This window comes from Oncorhynchus gorbuscha, linkage group LG22, assembly GCF_021184085.1.
Source record: "Oncorhynchus gorbuscha isolate QuinsamMale2020 ecotype Even-year linkage group LG22, OgorEven_v1.0, whole genome shotgun sequence".
NCBI classification, from domain to species: Eukaryota; Metazoa; Chordata; class Actinopteri; order Salmoniformes; family Salmonidae; genus Oncorhynchus; species Oncorhynchus gorbuscha.
In genome coordinates, this window is record NC_060194.1 from 44,467,111 (window position 1) to 44,489,965 (window position 22,855).

Here is a 22,855-nt window from a genome sequence, read left to right on the forward strand (position 1 = left end):
CGTCATTCCTCCTTCCCTACATCCCTCTCCGTCATCCCTCCTTCCCTACATCCCTCTCCGTCATCCCTTCTTCCCTACATCCCTCACCGTCATCCCTCCTTCCCTACATCCCTCCTTCCCTACATCCCTCCTTCCCTACATCCCTCTCCGTCATCCCTCCTTCCCTACATCCCTCTCCGTCATCCCTCCTTCCCTACATCCCTCTCCGTCATCCCTCCTTCCCTACATCCCGCTCTGTCATCCCTCCTTCCCTACATCCCTCCTTCCCTACATCCCTCTCAGTCATCCCTCCTTCCCTACATCCCTCTCCGTCATCCCTCCTTCCCTACATCCCTCTCCGTCATCCCTCCTTCCCTACATCCCTCTCCGTCATCCCCCCTTCCCTACATCCCTCCTTCCCTACATCCCTCTCCGTCATCCCTCCTTCCCTACATCCCTCCTTCCCTACATCCCTCTCCGTCATCCCTCCTTCCCTACATCCCTCCTTCCCTACACCCCTCTCCGTCATCCCTCCTTCCCTACATGCCTCCTTCCCTACATCCCTCTCCGTCATCCCTCCTTCCCTACATCCCTCTCTTCTCCTCACCGTCATCCCTCCTTCCCTACATCCCTCTCTTCTCCTCACCGTCATCCCTCCTTCCCTACATCCCTCTCCGTCATCCCTCCTTCCCTACATCCCTCCTTCCCTACATCCCTCTCCGTCATCCCTCCTTCCCTACATCCCTCTCCGTCATCCCTCCTTCCCTACATCCCTCCTTCCCTACATCCCTCCTTCCCTACATTCCTCTCCGTCATCCCTCCTTCCCTACATCCCTCCTTCCCTACATCCCTTTCCATCATCCCTCCATCCCTACATCCCTCTCTTCTCTTCTCCGTCATCCCTCCTTCCCTACATCCCTCTCTTCTCCTCACCGTCATCCCTCCTTCCCTACATCCCTCTCTTCTCCTCACCGTCATCCCTCCTTCCCTACATCCCTCTCCGTCATCCCTCCTTCCCTACATCCCTCCTTCCCTACATCCCTCTCCGTCATCCCTCCTTCCCTACATCCCTCTCCGTCATCCATCCTTCCCTACATCCCTCTCCGTCATCCCTCCTTCCCTACATCCCTCCTTCCCTACATCCCTCTCCGTCATCCCCCCTTCCCTACATCCCTCTCCGTCATCCCTCCTTCCCTACATCCTTCCTTCCCTACATCCCTCTCCGTCATCCCTCCTTCCCTACATCCCTCCTTCCCTACATCCTTCTCTGTCATCCCTCCTTCCCTACATCCCTCTCCGTCATCCCTCCTTCCCTACATCCCTCCTTCCCTACATCCCTCTCCGTCATCCCTCCTTCCCTACATCCCTCTCCATCATCCCTCCATCCCTACATCTCTCTCTTCTCCTCTCTCCATCCCTACATCCCTCTCTTCTCCTCTCCGTCATCCCTCCTTCCCTACATCCCTCTCTTGTCCTCAACGTCATCCCTCCTTCCCTACATCCCTCTCTTCTCCTCACCGTCATCTCTCCTTCCCTACATCCCTCTCGTCATCCTTCCTTCCCTACATCCCTCTGTCATCCCTCATTCCCTACATCCCTCTCTTCTCCTCTCCGTCATCCCTCCTTCCCTACATCCCTCCATCCCTACATCCCTCTCTTCTCCTCTCAGTCATCCTACTTCCCTACATCCCTTTCTTCTCCTCACCGTCATCCCTCCTTCCCTACATCCCTTTCCATCATCCCTCCATCCCTACATCCCTCTCTTCTCTTCTCCGTCATCCCTCCTTCCCTACATCCCTCTCTTCTCCTCACCGTCATCCCTCCTTCCCTACATCCCTCTCTTCTCCTCACCGTCATCCCTCCTTCCCTACATCCCTCTCCGTCATCCCTCCTTCCCTACATCCCTCCTTCCCTACATCCCTCTCCGTCATCCCTCCTTCCCTACATCCCTCTCCGTCATCCATCCTTCCCTACATCCCTCTCCGTCATCCCTCCTTCCCTACATCCCTCCTTCCCTACATCCCTCTCCGTCATCCCTCCTTCCCTACATCTCTCTCCGTCATCCCTCCTTCCCTACATCCTTCCTTCCCTACATCCCTCTCCGTCATCCCTCCTTCCCTACATCCCTCCTTCCCTACATCCTTCTCTGTCATCCCTCCTTCCCTACATCCCTCTCCGTCATCCCTCCTTCCCTACATCCCTCCTTCCCTACATCCCTCTCCGTCATCCCTCCTTCCCTACATCCCTCTCCATCATCCCTCCATCCCTACATCTCTCTCTTCTCCTCTCTCCATCCCTACATCCCTCTCTTCTCCTCTCCGTCATCCCTCCTTCCCTACATCCCTCTCTTGTCCTCAACGTCATCCCTCCTTCCCTACATCCCTCTCTTCTCCTCACCGTCATCTCTCCTTCCCTACATCCCTCTCGTCATCCTTCCTTCCCTACATCCCTCTGTCATCCCTCATTCCCTACATCCCTCTCTTCTCCTCTACGTCATCCCTCCTTCCCTACATCCCTCCATCCCTACATCCCTCTCTTCTCCTCTCAGTCATCCTACTTCCCTACATCCCTTTCTTCTCCTCACCGTCATCCCTCCTTCCCTACATCCCTCTCTTCTCCTCACCGTCATCCCTCCTTCCCTACATCCCTCACCGTCATCCCTCCTTCCCTACATCCCTCTCCATCATCCCTCCTTCCCTACATCCCTCCATCCCTACATCCCTCTCTTCTCCTCTCCGTCATCCTACTTCCCTACATCCCTCACCGTCATCCCTCCTTCCCTACATCCCTCTCCATCATCCCTCCTTCCCTACATCCCTCTGTCATCCCTCATTCCCTACATCCCTCTCTTCTCCTCTCCGTCATCCCTCCTTCCCTACATCCCTCCATCCCTACATCCCTCTCTTCTCCTCTCCGTCATCCCTCCTTCCCTACATCCCTCTCTTCTTCTCACCGTCATCCCTCCATCCCTCTCTTCTTTCTCCGTCATCGCTCCTTCCCTACATCCCTCACCATCATCCCTCCTTCCCTACATCCCTCTCTTCCTTTCAACCAGCTGGCATGGTCACCCCTGTAATGAGCCATCCAAATATGCTGTGTCCTTACTGTGTCTCCTGCTGCCTTGACTACTGTGTCTCCTGCTGTGTCTCCTGCTGTGTCTCCTGCTGTGTCTCCTGCTGTCTTGACTACTGTGTCTCCTGCTGTCTTGACTACTGTGTCTCCTGCTGTGTCTCCTACTGTCTTGACTACTGTGTCTCCTACTGTGTCTCCTGCTGTGTCTCCTGCTGTCTTGACTACTGTGTCTCCTGCTGTGTCTCCTACTGTCTTGACTACTGTGTCTCCTACTGTGTCTCCTGCTGTGTCTCCTGCTGTCTTGACTACTGTGTCTCCTGCTGTGTCTCCTGCTGTGTCTCCTGCTGTGTCTCCTGCTGTGTCTCCTGCTGTGTCTCCTACTGTGTCTCCTGCTGTGTCTGCTGCTGTCTTGACTACTGTGTCTCCTACTGTGTCTCCTGCTGTCTTGACTATTGTGTCTCCTGCTGTGTCTCCTGCTGTGTCTCCTGCTGTGTCTCCTACTGTGTCTCCTACTGTGTCTCCTACTGTGTCTCCTGCTGTGTCTCCTGCTGTGTTGACTACTGTGTCTCCTACTGTGTCTCCTGCTGTGTTGACTACTGTGTCTCCTGATGTGTCTCCAGCTGTGTCTCCTGCTGTCATGACTACTGTGTCTCCTGCTGTGTCTCCTGCTGTGTCTCCTGCTGTGTCTCCTACTGTGTCTCCTGCTGTGTCTCCTGCTGTGTCTCCTGCTGTGTCTCCTGCTGTGTCTCCTGCTGTGTCTCCTACTGTGTCTCCTGTGTCTCCTGCTGTGTCTCCTGCTGTCTTGACTACTGTGTCTCCTACTGTGTTGACAAAAAGTCTAACCAAATCAAATGTTATTGGTCACATACACATATTTATCAGATGTTATTGTGGGTGTAGTGAAATGCTTGTGTCCCCTAGCTCCAACATGGCAACAGTATCTAACAATACACAACAATACACGACAATACACGACAATACACAACAATACACATAAATATAAATAAAAACATGGTATTAAGAAATATATAAATATTAGATTGATCAATGTCAGAGTGGCATTGACTAAAATACGGTTCAAATCCCCGAGCTGACAAGGTACAAATCTGTCGTTCTGCCCCTGAACAGGCAGTTAACCCCACTGTTCCTAGGCCGTCATTGAAAATAAGAATTTGTTCTTAACTGACTTGCCTAAAGGTAAAAAAAAATATGTATCAGAACTATGACGTAACACATATGGAATAATGTAGGAACCAAAAAAGTGTTAGACTCATCAAACTATTTTCCCAAGAGCAAAGCTGTCATCAAGGTGACTACTTTGAAGAATCTCAAATATAAAATATATTTTGATTTGTTTAACCCTTTTTTTGGTTACTACATGATTCCATTTGTGTTATTTCATAGTTTTTATGTCTTCACTATTATTCTACAATGTAGAAAATTGTTTTAAAAAAAAATAAAGAAAAATATTTGAATGAGTAGGTGTGTCCACACTGTTGACTGGTAAGGTACATATGAGGTGAGTAAAGCAGTATGTAAACATGATTAAGGTGACTAGTGTTCCATGATTAAAGGGACTAGTGTTCCATGATTAAAGGGACTAGTGTTCCATGATTAAAGTGACTAGTGTTCCATGATTAAAGGGACTAGTGTTCCATGATTAAAGGGACTAGTGTTCCATGATTAAAGTGACTAGTGTTCCATGATTAAGGTGACTAGTGTTCCATGATTAAAGTGACTAGTGTTCCATGATTAAAGGGACTAGTGTTCCATGATTAAGGTGACTAGTGTTCCATGATTAAAGTGACTAGTGTTCCATGATTAAGGTGACTAGTGTTCCATGATTAAAGGGACTAGTGTTCCATGATTAAAGTGACTAGTGTTCCATGATTAAAGTGACCAGTGTTCCATGATTAAAGGGACTAGTGTTCCATGATTAAAGGGACTAGTGTTCCATGATTAAGGTGACTAGTGTTCCATGATTAAAGGGACTAGTGTTCCATGATTAAGGTGACTAGTGTTCCATGATTAAAGTGACTAGTGTTCCATGATTAAGGTGACTAGTGTTCCATGATTAAAGTGACCAGTGTTCCATGATTAAAGGGACTAGTGTTCCATGATTAAAGTGACTAGTGTTCCATGATTAAAGTGACCAGTGTTCCATGATTAAAGGGACTAGTGTTCCATGATTAAAGGGACTAGTGTTCCATGATTAAGGTGACTAGTGTTCCATGATTAAAGGGACTAGTGTTCCATGATTAAGGTGACTAGTGTTCCATGATTAAAGTGACTAGTGTTCCATGATTAAGGTGACTAGTGTTCCATGATTAAAGTGACTAGTGTTCCATGATTAAAGTGACCAGTGTTCCATGATTAAAGTGACCAGTGTTCCATGATTAAAGGGACTAGTGTTCCATGATTAAAGGGACTAGTGTTCCATGATTAAGGTGACTAGTGTTCCATGATTAAAGGGACTAGTGTTCCATGATTAAGGTGACTAGTGTTCCATGATTAAAGTGACTAGTGTTCCATGATTAAGGTGACTAGTGTTCCATGATTAAAGTGACTAGTGTTCCATGATTAAAGGGACTAGTGTTCCATGATTAAAGGGACTAGTGTTCCATGATTAAAGTGACTAGTGTTCCATGATTAAAGGGACTAGTGTTCCATGATTAAAGGGACTAGTGTTCCATGATTAAAGGGACTAGTGTTCCATGATTAAAGGGACTAGTGTTCCATGATTAAGGTGACTAGTGTTCCATGATTAAAGGGACTAGTGTTCCATGATTAAAGGGACTAGTGTTCCATGATTAAAGTGACCAGTGTTCCATGATTAAAGTGACTAGTGTTCCATGATTAAGGTGACTAGTGTTCCATGATTAAAGGGACTAGTGTTCCATGATTAAAGTGACTAGTGTTCCACGATTAAAGTGACCAGTGTTCCATGATTAAAGTGACCAGTGTTCCATGATTAAAGTGACTAGTGTTCCATGATTAAAGGGACTAGTGTTCCATGATTAAAGGGACTAGTGTTCCATGATTAAAGGGACTAGTGTTCCATGATTAAAGGGACTAGTGTTCCATGATTAAAGGGACTAGTGTTCCATGATTAAAGGGACTAGTGTTCCATGATTAAAGGGACTAGTGTTCCATGATTAAAGTGACTAGTGTTCCATGATTAAAGGGACTAGTGTTCCACGATTAAGGTGACTAGTGTTCCACGATTAAGGTGACTAGTGTTCCATGATTAAAGGGACTAGTGTTCCATGATTAAAGTGACTAGTGTTCCATGATAATGTAATGTAATGTGTCTGTGTGGGTGGACCATTTCAGATTGTCAGTGATGTGTACTCTGAGGAACTTGAAGCTTTCCACCTTTCTCCGCTGCTGTCCCATCAATGTAGATAGGGGGTCGGGGGCTGCTCCCTCTGCTGTTTCCTGAAGTCCATGATCAGCTCCTTTGTTTTGTTGACGTTGGGTGAGAGGTCTTGTCATCGTTGGTAATCATCGTTGGTAACCACTACTGTTGTGTCGTCTTCAAACTTGATGATTGAGTTGAAGTCATGCGTGGCCACGCAGTCATGGATGAACAGGGAGTACTGGAGGGGGGCTGAGCACGCACCCTTGTGGGGCCCCTGTGTTGAGGATCAGCGAAGTGGAGGTCTTATTTACAATGACAGCCTACCTCCCTACAGCCAAACAACTCTGGGCCAAATTGTGCATCGCACTATAAGTGCTCCCGCTCACGGGCGGTGATGACACAGCCCAGGAATGAACCAGGGTCTGTAGTGACGCAATGCAGTGCCTTAGACCTCCACTTCGCCGCCTGGGGGGGGGGGCATCAGGAAGTCCAGGACCCAGTTGCACAGGGCGGGGTTGAGACCCAGGGCCCTGAGCTTACTGACGAGCTTGGAGGGTACTATGATGTTGAATGCTGAGCTGTAGTAAATGAAAAACATTCTTACATAGGTATTACACCTGTACAGATGGGATAGGGCAGTGTGCAGTAAGAAGGGGATTGCGTCTGTGGATCTATTGAGGCGGTAAGCATTTTGAAGTGGGTCGCAGAAGGAGAGTCAGCCACGCAGAAGGAGAGTCAGCCACGGAGAAGGAGAGTCAGCCACGGAGAAGGAGAGGGTTTCTGTAAGGGTTTCTATTGGGTAGGAGAGAGAAGGAGGGACAGGTAGCTGATCCAAGGTGGCACTGTATTATCCTGAAAGCGAGCAAAGAAGATGTTCAGCTTGTCCGGGAAGCAAGACGTCAGTGTCCTCGACGTGTCTGGTTTTCCCTTTGTAATCCGTGATCGCCTGGAGTCCCTGTCACATACGTCTCGTGTCTGATCGTCTGGAGTCCCTGTCACATACGTCTCGTGTCTGAGCCGTTGAATTGCGACTCCACTTTGTCTCTGTACTGTCGTTTTGTCTGTTTGATTGCCTTACGGAGGGAACAACTACACTGTTTGTATTCGGGCGTATTCCCAGTCGCCTTGCCGTGGCTAAATGCCGGTGTTCGCGCTTTCAGTTTTGCACGTATGCTGCCATCTATCCACGGTTTCTATCCACACTTCCTGATGAACTCAGTCACCGTATCCGTGTATCTGTCAATGTTATTCTCAGAGGCTACCCGGAACATATCCCAGTCCGCGTGATCAAAACAATCTTGAACCATGGATTCCGATTGGTCAGACCAGCGTTGAATAGACCTTGGAATGGGTACTCCCTGTTTGAGTTCCCGCCTATAGGAAGGCAGGAGCAACATGCAGTCGTGATCTGATTTGCCAAAGGGAGGGCGGGGGAGGGGCTTGAAAGGCATTTCTAAAAGCTGAGGAGCAGCGGTCCAATGTTTTACCAGAGAGAGAGCTACAGTCAATGTTTTACCAGAGAGAGAGCTACAGTCAATGTTTTACCAGAGACAGAGCTACAGTCAATGTTTTACCAGAGAGAGAGCTACAGTCAATGTGTTACCAGAGAGAGAGCTACAGTCAATGTTTTACCAGAGAGAGTGCTACAGTCAATGTTTTACCAGAGAGAGAGCTACAGTCAATGTGTTACCAGAGAGAGAGCTACAGTCAATGTTTTACCAGAGAGAGTGCTACAGTCAATGTTTTACCAGAGAGAGAGCTACAGTCAATGCTTTACCAGAGAGAGAGAGAGCTACAGTCAATGTTTTACCAGAGAGAGTGAGAGCTACAGTCAATGTTTTACCAGAGAGAGAGCTACAGTCAATGTTTTACCAGAGAGAGAGCTACAGTCAATGTTTTACCAGAGAGAGTGCTACAGTCAATGTTTTACCAGAGAGAGAGCTACAGTCAATGTTTTACCAGAGAGAGTGCTACAGTCAATGTTTTACCAGAGAGAGAGCTACAGTCAATGTTTTACCAGAGAGAGAGAGAGCTACAGTCAATGTTTTACCAGAGAGAGTGAGAGCTACAGTCAATGTTTTACCAGAGAGAGTGCTACAGTCAATGTGTTACCAGAGAGAGAGCTACAGCCAATGTTTTACCAGAGAGAGAGCTACAGTCAATGTTTTACCAGAGAGAGAGCTACAGTCAATGTTTTACCAGAGAGAGAGCTACAGTCAATGTTTTACCAGAGAGAGTGCTACAGTCAATGTTTTACCAGAGAGAGAGCTACAGTCAATGTGTTACCAGAGAGAGAGCTACAGCCAATGTTTTACCAGAGAGAGAGCTACAGTCAATGTTTTACCAGAGAGAGAGCTACAGTCAATGTTTTACCAGAGAGAGAGCTACAGTCAATGTTTTACCAGAGAGAGTGCTACAGTCAATGTTTTACCAGAGAGAGAGCTACAGTCAATGTGTTGGTTGATCTTCGGGAATGTTTTCCTCAAATTTACTTTGTTAAAATCCTCAGCTACTGGAAATGCGTATATGTAGTTTCCAGATGTTCTTATCTACTCTGAGAAGAGATTCTGGAGTTGCACAACAAATTGTGTGTGTGTGTGTGTGCGTGCGTGTGTGTGTGTGTGTGTGTGCTGATGCTTGGCACATAGAGAAGCCATGTGAAATCACTGAGACTGCTAGCTAGCTCTACTCACGGGCTCTCTCTCTCTCTGTTTGTTTGTGTGTGTTTGGGGTGCGGGGTTGGGGGTTGTCAGCCTCTGAATTCACTGAAGGGAGGAGGACAAGTTGTCAACCTTTGAAATGTATTGAAAGGATTGGGGGATGGGCTCTGTGTGTGTGTGTTATATGTAATAAATTCCCAGAATTCACTGGGGGTGTTTCCCAAGTCCCTTGGGGGGGAGGTGCAGTAGATTGAGTGGGACACTTTTTCTAGCATGAGCGTCATAATACCAGATTCACAGAGTACCAGATTCACAGAGTACCAGATTCACAGAGTACCAGATTCACAGTGTACCAGATTCACAGTGTACCAGATTCACAGTGTACCAGATTCACAGTGTACCAGATTCACAGTGTACCAGATTCACAGTGTAACAAATTCACAGAGTACCAGATTCACAGAGTACCAGATTCACAGAGTACCAGATTCACAGAGTACCAAATGCACAGAGTACCAGATTCACAGAGTACCAGATTCACAGAGTACCAGATTCACAGAGTACCAGATTCACAGAGTACCAGATTAACAGAGTACCAGATTCACAGAGTACCATATTCACAGAGTACCAGATTCACAGTGTACCGGATTCACAGATTCACAGTGTACCAGATTCACAGTGTACCAAATTCACAGTGTACCAGATTCACAGTGTACCAAATTCACAGTGTACCAGATTCACAGAGTACCAGATTCACAGAGTACCAGATTCACAGAGTACCAGATTCACAGAGTACCAGATTCACAGAGTACCAGATTCACAGAGTACCAGATTCACAGTGTACCAGATTCACAGTGTACCAGATTCCACAGAGTACCAGATTCAGAGTACCAAATTCACAGAGTACCAGATTCACAGTGTACCAGAATCACAGAGTACCAGAATCACAGAGTACCAGATTCACAGAGTACCAGAATCACAGTGTACCAAATTCACAGTGTACCAAATTCACAGTGTACCAGATTCACAGAGTACCAAATTCACAGAGTACCAAATTCACAGAGTACCAAATTCACAGAGTACCAAATTCACAGAGTACCAAATTCACAGAGTACCAGATTCAAAGACTACCAGTTTCAGTGTACCATATTCACAGTGTACCAGATTCACAGAGTACCAGAATCACAGAGTACCAGAATCACAGTGTACCAAATTCACAGTGTACCAAATTCACAGAGTACCAGATTCACAGAGTACCAAATTCACAGAGTACCATATTCACAGTGTACCAGATTCACAGAGTACCAGATTCACAGATGCACAGAGTACCAGATCCACAGAGTACCAGATCCACAGAGTACCAGATTCACAGTGTACCAGATTCACAGTGTACCAGATTCACAGTGTACCAGATTCACAGTGTACCAGATTGACAGTGTACCAAATTCACAGAGTACCAGATTCACAGAGTACCAGATTCACAGAGTACCAAATTCAAAGAGTACCAGATTCACAGAGTACCAGATTCACAGAGTACCAAATTCACAGAGTACCAGATTCACAGAGTACCAGATTCACAGAGTACCAGATTCACAGAGTACCAGATTCACAGAGTACCAGATTCACAGAGTACCATATTCACAGAGTACCAGATTCACAGTGTACCGGATTCACAGATTCACAGTGTACCAGATTCACAGTGTACCAAATTCACAGTGTACCAGATTCACAGTGTACCAAATTCACAGTGTACCAGATTCACAGTGTACCAGATTCACAGAGTACCAGATTCACAGAGTACCAGATTCACAGAGTATCAGATTCACAGTGTACCAAATTCACAGTGTACCAGATTCACAGTGTACCAGATTCACAGAGTACCAGATTCACAGTGTACCAGATTCACAGAGTACCAGATTCACAGTGTACCAGATTCACAGTGTACCAGATTCACAGAGTACCAGATTCACAGTGTACCAGATTCACAGAGTACCAGATTCACAGAGTACCAGATTCACAGAGTACCAGATTCACAGTGTACCGGATTCACAGATTCACAGTGTACCAGATTCACAGTGTACCAGATTCACAGTGTACCAGATTCACAGTGTACCAAATTCACAGTGTACCAGATTCACAGTGTACCGGATTCACAGATTCACAGTGTACCAGATTCACAGTGTACCAGATTCACAGTGTACCAGATTCACAGTGTACCAGATTCACAGAGTACCAGATTCACAGAGTACCAGATTCACAGAGTACCAGATTCACAGAGTACCAGATTCACAGAGTACCAGATTCACAGTGGAAATCTGACAACGGACTCTGCTCCACACTCTAAATTTACATGTAAGTGCCGGTACTTAATCAGGCCGTGTCAACGCACCATATATGACCTTGAGACTGCGCCGATCTTGACAGATGAACATTTCTTATCTGAGACAGGCAAGGTCTTCAGTCTCACCTCAGACTCCCTACTGGGTAATTCCACAGTAAAGTCAACCTGAGGGTGAAAAAACCAAATAGCTGATTTCCTATTTATAACCCTAACCCTAACCCTATTTATTTATTATATTTTTACCATGGATGTGTGTATTTTAAAGTTCAGACTACAGTTGGCCTTTTATATTCTCCAAATGTAATGTTATTGTCACGATATAACGTATAACATCATAAACCTGGAATGAGCTTAGTCTTATTTGGGAATAGGATGGTCAGACCTTCCTAGACAACACTGACCTTTCGATAGGACGGGGCGGGGCGGCAGATAGCCTAGTGGTTGGAGCGTTGGGTCAGTAACCGAAAGGTTGCTAGCTCGAATCCCTGAACTGACAAGATAAAACTCTGTCGTTCTGCCCCCTGAGCAAGGCAGTTAACCCGCTGTTCCGTCATTGTAAATAAGAATTTGTTCTTAACTGACTTTACTAGTTAAACAAAAATAAATGTAAAAAACAACCTGCCAGGAGTTTACACAGGGTCCACATTAACATAGTAGGAGTGCTGATCAAAGACCAGTTTTGCCATTTAGATTATAATGAATCTGATTATTTTGGACAGGGACGACCTGATCCTAGATCAGCACTTTTACTCTGGAATTATTTTGTGGATACTGCCCCAGGTCAGGTTAGCAGCCGGTCTCTCCTCTTGACTGACGACAGGGTGAGGGAGATTCCTGGTCTATTGTAGAAAACTCTGGCCTGTAGAGCCTGATATATATGTTGTTGTCGTTGTTTCAATAGACGACAGGCTCTCCACATCACCCTGAAGACACAGGTCATGGAGTTTACTCATGGTACAGATCCGTTTCGCTATTTGTGCTTCTCATTGCAAGGTATTACATTGTGAATATGAAGGGGGGCACACACACACGCACGCACGCACGCACGCACGCACGCACGCACGCACGCACGCACGCACGCACGCACGCACGCACGCACGCACGCACACACACACACACACACACACACACACACACACACACACACACACACACACACACACACACACACACACACACACACACACACACACACACACACACACACACACACACACACACACACACACACACACACACACACACACACACTGTCTTCTTTAGAGCTGAGTGAACAAAGTTCCTCTCCAAAGGTTCAGAGGAACCATGACTCCGTTCCGTTAATTCCATTCCAGCCATTACAATGAGCCCGTTCTCCTATAGCTCCTCCCACCAGCCTCCTCTGATAGAAACATTTGAACATTTACATTTAAAAAACATATATATATATATTTACAATATTCATGTTCATATTGTTCAATATGAATCAATTAATACAAAAAAAGAGACGTTTATTGAAATCAAAATAGTACTCATATTTCAGAGCCGTAAAGCTTCACATGACATCACTGTTTGCTTTGTTGCATCTACAGATAAAACACAATGGTGTGTTAAAAGTAAAGGTTAAACAAAACAAGTTTGACCCCACCCACCCACCCACCAGAGTCGCAGAAATCTAATTGGCATAATAAAAACATCCCCCTTAAAAAAAATCAGTCCGTTTTAAGCTAGAGATATCTGTTTAGTTTTTGGCATTGGATGCGTCTCAATCCCCTGTATCCATCGATGACGCACTTCCTGTTCTGATGTCAAAGGTGACAGAGGTAGAGTGGTGTTTTAACACACTTCCTGTTCTGATGTCAAAGGTGACAGAGGTAGAGTGGTGTTTAACACACTTCCTGTTCTGATGTCAAAGGTGACAGAGGTAGAGTGGTGTTTAACACACTTCCTGTTCTGATGTCAAAGGTGACAGAGGTAGAGTGGTGTTTTGACACACTTCCTGTCTTGATATCAAAGGTGACAGAGGTAGAGTGGTGTTTTGACACACTTCCTGTCTTGATATCAAAGGTGACAGAGGTAGAGTGGTGTTTTGACACACTTCCTGTTCTGATGTCAAAGGTGACAGAGTTAGAGTGGTGTTTAACACACTTCCTGTTCTGATGTCAAAGGTGACAGAGGTAGAGTGGTGTTTTGACACACTTCCTGTCTTGATATCAAAGGTGACAGAGGTAGAGTGGTGTTTTGACACACTTCCTGTTCTGATGTCAAAGGTGACAGAGTTAGAGTGGTGTTTAACACACTTCCTGTTCTGATGTCAAAGGTGACAGAGTTAGAGTGGTGTTTAACACACTTCCTGTTCTGATGTCAAAGGTGACAGAGGTAGAGTGGTGTTTAACACACTTCCTGTTCTGATGTCAAAGGTGACAGAGGTAGAGTGGTGTTTTGACACACTTCCTGTCTTGATATCAAAGGTGACAGAGGTAGAGTGGTGTTTTGACACACTTCCTGTCTTGATATCAAAGGTGACAGAGGTAGAGTGGTGTTTTGACACACTTCCTGTTCTGATGTCAAAGGTGACAGAGTTAGAGTGGTGTTTAACACACTTCCTGTTCTGATGTCAAAGGTGACAGAGTTAGAGTGGTGTTTAACACACTTCCTGTTCTGATGTCAAAGGTGACAGAGGTAGAGTGGTGTTTAACACACTTCCTGTTCTGATGTCAAAGGTGACAGAGTTAGAGTGGTGTTTAACACACTTCCTGTTCTGATGTCAAAGGTGACAGAGGTAGAGTGGTGTTTAACACACTTCCTGTTCTGATGTCAAAGGTGACAGAGGTAGAGTGGTGTTTAACACACTTCCTGTTCTGATGTCAAAGGTGACAGAGGTAGAGTGGTGTTTTGACACACTTCCTGTTCTGATGTCAAAGGTGACAGAGTTAGAGTGGTGTTTTAACACACTTCCTGTTCTGATGTCAAAGGTGACAGAGGTAGAGTGGTGTTTTGACACACTTTCTGTTCTGATGTCAAAGGTGACAGAGTTAGAGTGGTGTTTTAACACACTTCCTGTTCTGATGTCAAAGGTGACAGAGGTAGAGTGGTGTTTTGACACACTTCCTGTTCTGATGTCAAAGGTGACAGAGTTAGAGTGGTGTTTTAACACACTTCCTGTTCTGATGTCAAAGGTGACAGAGGTAGAGTGGTGTTTTGACACACTTCCTGTTCTGATGTCAAAGGTGACAGAGTTAGAGTGGTGTTTTAACACACTTCCTGTTCTGATGTCAAAGGTGACAGAGTTAGAGTGGTGTTTAACACACTTCCTGTTCTGATGTCAAAGGTGACAGAGGTAGAGTGGTGTTTAACACACTTCCTGTTCTGATGTCAAAGGTGACAGAGTTAGAGTGGTGTTTAACACACTTCCTGTTCTGATGTCAAAGGTGACAGAGTTAGAGTGGTGTTTAACACACTTCCTGTTCTGATGTCAAAGGTGACAGAGGTAGAGTGGTGTTTAACACACTTCCTGTTCTGATGTCAAAGGTGACAGAGGTAGAGTGGTGTTTTGACACACTTCCTGTCTTGATATCAAAGGTGACAGAGGTAGAGTGGTGTTTTGACACACTTCCTGTCTTGATATCAAAGGTGACAGAGGTAGAGTGGTGTTTTGACACACTTCCTGTTCTGATGTCAAAGGTGACAGAGTTAGAGTGGTGTTTAACACACTTCCTGTTCTGATGTCAAAGGTGACAGAGGTAGAGTGGTGTTTTGACACACTTCCTGTTCTGATGTCAAAGGTGACAGAGTTAGAGTGGTGTTTTGACACACTTCCTGTCTTGATATCAAAGGTGACAGAGGTAGAGTGGTGTTTTGACACACTTCCTGTCTTGATATCAAAGGTGACAGAGGTAGAGTGGTGTTTTGACACACTTCCTGTTCTGATGTCAAAGGTGACAGAGGTAGAGTGGTGTTTAACACACTTCCTGTTCTGATGTCAAAGGTGACAGAGGTAGAGTGGTGTTTTGACACACTTCCTGTTCTGATGTCAAAGGTGACAGAGTTAGAGTGGTGTTTAACACACTTCCTGTTCTGATGTCAAAGGTGACAGAGTTAGAGTGGTGTTTAACACACTTCCTGTTCTGATGTCAAAGGTGACAGAGTTAGAGTGGTGTTTAACACACTTCCTGTTCTGATGTCAAAGGTGACAGAGGTAGAGTGGTGTTTAACACACTTCCTGTTCTGATGTCAAAGGTGACAGAGGTAGAGTGGTGTTTTGACACACTTCCTGTTCTGATGTCAAAGGTGACAGAGTTAGAGTGGTGTTTTAACACACTTCCTGTTCTGATGTCAAAGGTGACAGAGGTAGAGTGGTGTTTTGACACACTTCCTGTTCTGATGTCAAAGGTGACAGAGTTAGAGTGGTGTTTTAACACACTTCCTGTTCTGATGTCAAAGGTGACAGAGTTAGAGTGGTGTTTAACACACTTCCTGTTCTGATGTCAAAGGTGACAGAGGTAGAGTGGTGTTTAACACACTTCCTGTTCTGATGTCAAAGGTGACAGAGTTAGAGTGGTGTTTAACACACTTCCTGTTCTGATGTCAAAGGTGACAGAGGTAGAGCGGTGTTTAACACACTTTCTGTCTTGATGTCAAAGGTGACAGAGTTAGAGCGGTGTTTAACACACTTCCTGTTCTGATGTCAAAGGTGACAGAGGTAGAGTGGTGTTTTGACACACTTCCTGTCTTGATATCAAAGGTGACAGAGGTAGAGTGGTGTTTTGACACACTTCCTGTCTTGATATCAAAGGTGACAGAGTTAGAGTGGTGTTTAACACACTTCCTGTTCTGATGTCAAAGGTGACAGAGGTAGAGTGGTGTTTTGACACACTTCCTGTCTTGATATCAAAGGTGACAGAGTTAGAGCTGTGTTTTGTCAGACCGTGAGAAATCCCACCCACGTCACAAATATCCCAACTTTTATTTATTATTTCTCAATTACGCTTTTGAATACAAACGTCAAATTTATGTCAACCATTCTTCCTCCAAAGGACTATTTTATGGATGACATTTTCTGGAAAATCCCCCAAAATCCTGTTTTTATGTTGTTGTTGTTGTTTGGGTTTTGTGAGGAATCACTGAGAGAGAAGCGAAAGCAGCACCTGAGGCTCCCTCTCAGGCCTGTTATAAATCCTAGAGAATGGTGTGTGTGTGTGTGTGTGTGTGTGTGGTGTGTGTGGGGGCGGGGTCATAAATCCCACAAAACATTCCGGAACATCTGCTCTAAATGATTAGCTTCCTCGGCTAGCGGAAATCTGAGCGGAGGGAGAGAGGTAGAATAGAACAGTTTTTTGTATCTAACAGTTGCTCTGCTGCTTGAAGAATTAGAATTAGCATCTTGTTTCTTTTTTACAGTCTTGGTGCTTTTTGGATTCCTCTCTGGTTTCAGTCAGAGAGAAGCCATTACCTGGCTACCCAGACTCCTCACTCCGGCAAAACGCTACGCCACGCCCACGCACGATAGTTTTTTCTCCACATTGAGTCTGGATCGGAGAACCTCCCCCCGAGACCCTTCACCCAATGGCAACACATTCGAGGCTGTCTGATTGGTCCACAAACCGATGGGTTGAGCACACGTGGGTAAAGTGGACAGTTTTTGAAAAAACTGTCATTGGCTTTGATACTCTTGATTGGTTGGAGACGATCCAATCGCTGATGACTTTGTTGGCAGGCTAAGAGTGACATGCCTCTAAATGACATTTGGAGCAGTTAGCGCCGCTAGGAACACGTTGTGATGGTTAAATCAAATTGTAACCAATCTCTTGAGAGTACTGGTTTGCTAATCTGTTCAAGACAGCTTGTGTTGTATTGTGACCCCTGTTTACTTCTCTGTCTGTCTGTCAATGGATTTATCTGTGTGGATATGTGAAGTGGATCTATCTGTGTGGATTTATCTGTGTGGATATGTGAAGTGGATCTATCTGTGTGGATATGTGAAGTGGATCTATCTGTGTGGATATGTGAAGTGGATCTACCTGTGTGGATATGTGAAGTGGATCTACCTGTGTGGATATGTGAAGTGGATTGATCTGTGTGGATATGTGAAGTGGATCTACCTGTGTGGAGGATCTATCTGTGTGGATCTATCTGTGTGGATATGTGAAGTGGATCTATCTGTGTGGATATTTGACGTGGATATATCTGTGTGGATATATCTGTGTGGATATATCTGTGTGGATATATCTATGTGGATATTTGACGTGGATATATCTATGTGGATATATCTGTGTGGATATGTGAAGTGGATATATATATGTGGATATAGCTGTGTGGATATGTGAAGTGGATCTATCTGTGTGGATATGTTGTTTTAGTTGAGCGTTTACTGTTTTCATTATAAAATCTCCCACTCAGACCTTGAAAATCTTGTATTTATTTCACAGTCACAGACTTGCACGGAAATCCTCTCCATATCTGTAAAAGCACACATTCCCTAAACCTTTTTTTTGTTGTGCACAGGTAAACTCCAACCGTCTCTCTTGTTGTTCAGAGTTCAGGAAGCCAATCCATCTCCCCCACACCCTTCCCAGTGAAATCCGACACCCTATGACATCACAGGTTGGAGCTTGGCTCCTCCCCGGCTGTGTGTGAACACAACTCAGTGTGTGATCAACCTTTGGTGCTGAAGGGTCTCTCTGCAAACTACTGAGAGAGAGAGTGAGTGGGTGAGAGAGAGAGAGAGAGAGAGAGAGAGAGAGAGAGAGAGAGAGAGAGAGAGAGAGAGAGAGAGAGAGAGAGAGAGAGAGAGAGAGAGAGAGAGAGAGAGAGAGAGAGAGAGAGAGAGAGAGAGAGAGAGAGAGAGAGAGAGAGAGAGAGAGAGAGAATTTTCTTCAACGGTGTGAACAGTTAGTTGTGGATTATCTAAGCAGGGAGAAGAGCGACTTGAGTTCTATAAAGATTCTCTTAAACTTCCCTGGATTCTGGAGGATATTCTTTAAGGATTTCTGCAAGGATTTGGATATTGTGGTAGAACATTCTTGGAACTAACTACCAAAAGAAGGTTTCTCACGGGAATACAAAATATATATATTTTCTAGATCTAGGTAAGTGACATTTTAAATGTTTCTGTTGTAAAACATGGTAATGGTAACTGAGACTTTGGACATGCAAATTAGTAGGCCAATTCAGTCCCCCCCCCATCAGCACAGGTGTCAATTCCAGAAAAAACCAATAGGAACAAAACAGAAAACCCCCTGCAAAAAGATCCTTGTTAACTTGTCTCCTAAAAGAACGAGGGTGATGTGATCCTCTTCTTCACTACTGAGGTATTTTCTCTCTCTTCTTTTGTGGTCTTTTTCTTTTGTCCTTGTTCACTCTTGCTTGTTAAGCCAAAACAATAGTTTAGCCTTCTCTTGGCTCAGCTCTATTGGTCGTCTCTCTGGTAAATGACCCTGTCTGCTGCAAGCCCTCCCCTGGTTTTTTTTTGTTTTTTTTTAACAGAACTTTGAATAGCGTGTTCGTGGTGTGTCCCCTAGCTACCGCTGTTAAGGTGAGGCACCCGCGGAGTCTACAGCAGCGCTACTTTCAGGCCCAATAACCTGCTTTTCCAGTTGTCCTTCGTTGCGTCCCTAATGGCACCGTGTTCTACGGCGCATGGGGCACTAGTCAAAAGAAGTGCACTATGTTGGGAATAGGGCGCCTTTTGGGACGTAGACTTTATCTCCCCTGGCAAACTACAGGCTAAGGTTTCAGCAACAAGAATTTCAGTTAAAAAAGAGCTACTGTGGTTCTGATCTACTGAGGTGCTGATCTACTGAGGTTCTGTGTTGCTGAGGTTCTGAGTAGCTGAGGTTCTGGGCTACTGTGGTTATGGGCTAATGAGGTTCTGAGTAGCTGAGGTTCTGAGCTACTGAGGTTCTGAGCAGCTGTGGTTCTGAGCTACTGAGGTTCTGAGCAGCTGTGGTTCTGAGCTACTGAGGTTCTGAGTAGCTGTGGTTCTAAGCTACGGAGGTTCTGAGCAGCTGAGGTTGGCATAGGGAGATCCCCTAGTAGGGGAAGAGACGGCTGTTTCCTGGAGTTTTAAAAACAGTGCCAATTCAGGGCTTTTGAAAGCTTTAAAACGGTTCATGGTTTAGGCTGCGTTTCATTTAAAATGTAGGCTTAACCCACATGATTACTCGGGAAAGGTTGTTGTCCAAAGGCCAGGCTGGTTAAACAGTGTGTGTTAGTTTTAGGTGTTCAATGGAAATCACTCTTCTTCTTTCTTCTTTTTTCTCAAAACATCTTTGGTCTATATTCTGTTGGGCTTCTTTTTTCTCAAAACATCTTTGGTCTATATTCGTTGGGCTTCTTTTTTCTCAAAACATCTTTGGTCTAAAAAACATCTTTGGTCTATATTCTGTTGGGCTTCTTTTTTCTCAAAACATCTTTGGTCTATATTCTGTTGGGCTTCTTTTTTTCTCAAAACATCTTTGGTCTATATTCGGTTGGGCTTCTTTTTTCTCAAAACATCTTTGGTCTATATTCTGTTGGGCTTTTTTTTAGCTTGTTCTCTGTAGGATCTTTAGCAGAGTAATGAAATAGCTTCACAGAGATGTTAGTGCATTACTTTCTCTTTACATTGTTTTTAGCAATGTGTTTTTAGTTTTTATTTGTTTTTCTTGAACCTTTTGTTTAACTAAGGCAAGTCGGTTAAGAACAAGTTCTCATTTACAATGACGGCCTACCGCTGGCCGAACCCGGACGACGCTGGGGCCAACCTATGGGGCTCCCAATCACGGCCGGTTGTGATACAGCCTGGAATCGAACCAGGGTCTGTAGTGACGCCTCGAGCACTGAGATACAGTGCCTTCGGGAGGGTTTTCCTGGGTAATCCCCCCCCCCCCCCCAACAATTAGGCCTATTTGATATGATACATTTATATATTTTTTTACACTTAGGCCTATGTTATAAAACAATTTCTCAATAGCGTGTTTATAGCATTAGCTTAGCAGAGTAATGGCAGCAGGTGTTGCTCAATATAAGCCTGTTGCTCAACACTAGGCAGTGTGTCACGGACGGAATGAAAGAGAGAGAGCGAAAACGGGAGAGAGAGAGGGAGAAAAATACCAAATATCCTTTTAGCAGCTTGCCCTGTTCCACCGGAGCTGTCTTAAGCTCTCAGGGCACACTGTGTAAAGACAACATGTCTGTCTTGCTTTGTTTGGCATGAAAAGACCACATTTCCCCATGGGGGTGTTCTCCCTCCCAGTCGGAGAGAACTGAACGCCTCCTCTGTCCTCCTGGCCTGACCAGGGTCTGTATTCACAAAACGTTACGGAGTAGAATCTAGGATCCGTTTTTTCCTTTTATATCACCACATGTGATTCCTGATCTGAGACACTGTAAATGCAGGCCAAGAGCCTCTCCTAGTTAATCATTTACCAAACCACAAACCTGTGGCATCGCCTGTTGGAACCCCTGGGCAGGGAAACGGAAACACAGAGATGTGAGAATGACAATGTGTTGTGTGAGCGACCTACATGAACAGTCAGGGTTCAGGGCACATCAGTCTGCTCTGGGATTCGAACCAGCGACCTTTCGGGTTTACTGTAAGCATTTCACTGTTGTACTCGGCACATGTGACAAATCCGATTTGATTTGGTCCAACATTACCAGCTACCTGCTGACCGGTTTCTTCTCGTGTCCTCTGAGCCTGACGTCTTGGTATCGCTCTTCTCACCTCTGCTACATTTCATGTTTACGACTCAGTCTCAGCCATGCCACTGTGGGGTGGTTATAGAGTCCATGGTCTGACCGTTAGTTGGCTCAGGGGAAATAACTTGGTAGACTCAGGGGAAATAACTTGGTAGACTCAGGTAGACTCAGGGGAAATAACTTGGTAGACTCAGGGGAAATAACTTGGTAGACTCAGGGGAAATAACTTGGTAGACTCAGGGGAAATAACTTGGTAGACTCAGGGGAAATAACTTGGTAGACTCAGTGGAAATAACTTGGTAGACTCAGGTAGACTCAGGGGAAATCACTTGGTAGACTCAGGGGAAATAACTTAATCGGCTCCCGAGAAATAACTTGGTAGACTCAGGAAATAACTTGGCCGACTCAGGGGAAATAACTTGGCCGACTCGGGGGAAATAACTTGGTAGACTCAGGAAATAACTTGGTAGACTCAGGAAATAAGTTGGTAGACTCAGGAGAAATAACTTGGCCGACTCAGGGGAAATAACTTGGTAGACTCAGGGGAAATAACCCAGGGGAAATAACTTGGTTGACTCATTGGAAATAACTTGGTAGACTCAGGGGAAATAACTTGGCCGACTCATTGGAAATAACTTGGTAGACTCGGGGGAAATAACTTTTGACTGTCCCAAATCCCACCTTATTCCTGACATAGTGCACTACTTTTGACCAGAGCACTATGGGCCCTAGGGCTTGTCAGAGAGGAGGAAGTGATCGGTCATCTTTTGTTGATGTGAATGGCATGGGGAGGGGCTTGGTGTGTGTGTAAATAGGAAGGTGCAGACAGAGCAGAAGGAGCGTTGGAGACACGACTCCTAAGACAACATGAGAACAAGCTGATATTAAACTCTCATAAAAACCAAACATTGAATAACATTGAATAACATTGAATAACATTGAATAACATTGAATAACATTGAATAACATTGAATAACATTGAATAACTAACTCATTTGGAATATTAACATGTATTCAAATTAATGAGATTTTTTTTTTGCATTTAAGGTTTGATCCAACAGAATCGCTTATATGGACACCAAAACACACTGAGACATTATTTGACTGTAACAGAGGAGTAGTTAACCTTTCTAGAGATATCCTTTTCATGTCTCAACTCCTCAGATTTGTACGCAGAGCAGACACTACTAAAACGAGAGTAACAATGAACGTACCACATACCGCTGGCAGCATTTTAGCCAAAGACTGTTATACTATAGCTGTCAATTGCTGGGTTTTTACAAATGTGCAATAAGTATAAATCACAGGAATTGTTTATCTTTCTGAGAAACAAGATAGGCCATTTTGATTTGAACATCTGAACAAAGTGGACAGGCTTAGCATGCTGTTCAAACAGTTGCAGACAGACAGAAGGGTGTGTTCATAACAATTCAACTGTTATACTTTGTTAGCTAGCATATAGATCCAAGTTGGCTAAAGTTTAAATATAAAGATTAGCTGGCTACTCACTTGGACGTGGGCTTTTTCTGGAGAGATTGTTAATGAGACCTGTGTTCATGTTCTAGAATACCTACAATAAGTTAGTCATTATTAGTGAATGTTCTAGAATACCTACAATAAGTTAGTCATTATTAGTGAATGTTCTAGAATACCTACAATAAGTTAGTCATTATTAGTGAATGTTCTAGAATACCTACAATAAGTTAGTCATTATTAGTGAATGTTCTAGAATACCTACAATAAGTTAGTCATTATTAGTGAATGTTCTAGAATACCTACAATAAG

The 22,855-nt window shown here is 44.8% G+C and overlaps 1 protein-coding gene across 8 annotated transcripts in view; it reads left to right on the forward strand.

The window, feature by feature from the left end:
• The window catches only part of LOC124009295 (receptor-type tyrosine-protein phosphatase F), a 462,304-nt gene that overhangs the window by 121,210 nt on the left and 318,239 nt on the right, over positions 1-22,855 (forward strand). For 5 of the 8 annotated variants that reach the window (XM_046320943.1, XM_046320942.1, XM_046320944.1 and 2 more), the window contains exon 1: positions 18,194-18,477. The exons of 1 other annotated variant lie outside the window; for it this stretch is intronic. The gene's annotated coding sequence lies outside the window, so the exon portion shown is untranslated. Of the gene's footprint in view, positions 1-18,192; positions 18,478-22,855 lie in introns of those variants that run through there. 2 more of the 8 variants (XM_046320940.1, XM_046320945.1) reach the window with 1 other exon arrangement.